At 47.7% G+C, this 2,294-nt stretch overlaps 1 protein-coding gene across 3 annotated transcripts in view; it reads right to left on the reverse strand.

The window, feature by feature from the left end:
* Positions 1-2,294, reverse strand: part of rhogb (ras homolog family member Gb) — a 15,378-nt gene extending 13,084 nt beyond the window's left edge. For all 3 annotated transcript variants that reach the window (XM_008401756.1, XM_008401757.1, XM_008401755.1), the window contains exon 1: positions 2,223-2,294. The gene's annotated coding sequence lies outside the window, so the exon portion shown is untranslated. The remainder of the gene's footprint in view (positions 1-2,222) is intronic.

Here is a 2,294-nt window from a genome sequence, read left to right on the forward strand (position 1 = left end):
GCGCCCCCAAGTGGTCGGATCATGAAACATTAAGAAAGTAGGTCAGGCCGTCAGTCCCATTGGTAGCTTCATGCATCCAACGCGATGAGGTGAGTGAACCAAGCATCTGCTTAGTGTGGACAGAGATTATTACTGATTCTGCAGTGGTGACCATGTTTGCTRTGACCAGAAACATGGCTGGCACCCTGGTTTCCATGGTGATCATAACGAGTCACACCAGTACTTTGGTCTGCTTGGACCAAAATCAGACTTAATTTATGTCATTTGGTGCAGTGTGCTATTACCTCGAGTTTTGTAAATAATCTATAACCTATAATTTGTAAGCAAAGCCACGCCAGTGAYRATCTCTGCGGGACAAAGCACAGACCAGAAAGAAAACAAACATCCTTTAGCTTTAGAAGTCCTTTAGCTTCTTGCGACACCCTGATCACATAGGCGTACTTTAGTCTTCTCTAGCGGTTGGATCATGCGTGTGTCAAATGGACCCCGAGTCTCCTGGCTACTCCAGTCCATCAACAGGTCACTGTAGCATTAGCGTCCGCAAAAGCATTAGCAGTAGCATTAGCAGTAGCATTAGCAGTAGCGTTAGCAATGCTGAAGGGGCTCATTTTACCATGATGCCCAGTTACAGTGCGTCCTGAAGTCCAAGAAGACGTACATTTTCTGAAGTCGGTTGGATGGAGATCAGGAGAAAAACGCACTAGAATGGGTTTGGATGCGGAACACCTCAAAAAGTGGCTCAGCTTGTTCCGACCACACCACCGTGACCCACAGACTAGTTCTGAGGCAGGACCCATCCCAGTACACGGTCCAGAAGTGTCTCCTGAAATGGGTTTGACCTTGTTGTTTCAACCTTCCAGACCTCTCAGGTTCTRATCTGCATCCAGAACCAGAACCATACATTTATAAGCAGCATTCAGCTTCTATGCAYCACAGATCTGGAACAAACTTCCAGAAACTGAAAGCAGCTGAAACCCTGAGTTCCTTTAGGCCAACATCCGCCTGCTGAGAGCCGATTTGGTTGATTGAACATTGATCAATATATTGAAGATGGTATTAGTTGTCTCATGCTTTGTGTAAATCMCTTTGAATTGGACCCGGCTGCTGAAATGTTCTATGCTAATCAAGTTGAGCTACGGTGTCTCAGGAACCAGAACCTTAAGCTGGACCCAGTTGACCAGTTGAAGACAATGTCCTGTTGGACATTTAGACATTCAAACCCGACGTTTTGATCCGCTTTAAACGGACCAATAGGTCCAAAAGGTCCAACAGGTCCAAAAGGTCCAGACCATCTGGGGAAACAAATTGAATTCACATAAAGGTCCAACAGGACCTTCTCTTCAAGGGAACTGGTCCTCAACCAGATCCGATCTAAGGTTCCGATTCCTGAGACACTTTAAGATYCCAAAACCCGTTTCAGGAGACACTTCTGAACCAGAACCAAGATGGGTTCTGGACTCCTGTAGCGAGTTGTTGCGTACAGAYCTGGAAAACCATGGTACCAGTCCAACCAACTGGACCRTGTACTGGGACGGGTCCAGTCAGGTCTAGACCATCAGGGAGTTCCTGCCTCAGAACCAGTCTGTGGGTTCACCGACCCATCACTTGAAWCGGGCCWGAATCCAGAACCAGTGGAGGACCAAACTGTTTATACTGGTTTAGAGTCTGTTTTTTTGCATTGTTTTCTTCTTGAGAAGTTGGTTTCCAGCAGCTGATGGTACTTTGGTCTATTTAAAGTAACAGCAGCTCTTCCTCTTCTCCTGCAGTTCCTGATGTTCCTCTCAGCTTTTGGTTCCTGGACTTCAGATGTTCTGGTTTCTGCTCTACTGGGTCGGTAAAGCCCAGATCTGCTGGTTCTGTTGGCCCATTTCAGAGATCAGTGAGTGTTTCAGGGCTCAGCAGAGAAAAAGTTAAAAGAAGAAGTGAGAAACACACACACACACACACACACACACTCAGGGAGTGGTCGCTCTCCATCTCCAGCTTCCTGCTCAGAAACTCGATCACACAAACAATCTGACTATTGATCCACTGGGGAGAAGGAGAACAGGACCAGAACCAGAGATCCAGTTTAAGTTTGGATCACAGCAGAACACACACCAACACATACATTCTCTGACACACACTCTGACACACACCAACAGCTCGCCGTAGCAGCAACACACATAGACACACACACACACAGAGTGTGGCGGAGTGGAGCGCGCTCCGGCAGAACTCACCGCTCATCAGTCCAGTCCGGTTCTGCTGTGCTCGGTCCGGCTGCGGCTGCAGTGTGTGCTCCAGTGTGTGTG

Source organism: Poecilia reticulata, unplaced genomic scaffold (assembly GCF_000633615.1).
Source record: "Poecilia reticulata strain Guanapo unplaced genomic scaffold, Guppy_female_1.0+MT scaffold_131, whole genome shotgun sequence".
Classification (NCBI taxonomy): Eukaryota; Metazoa; Chordata; class Actinopteri; order Cyprinodontiformes; family Poeciliidae; genus Poecilia; species Poecilia reticulata.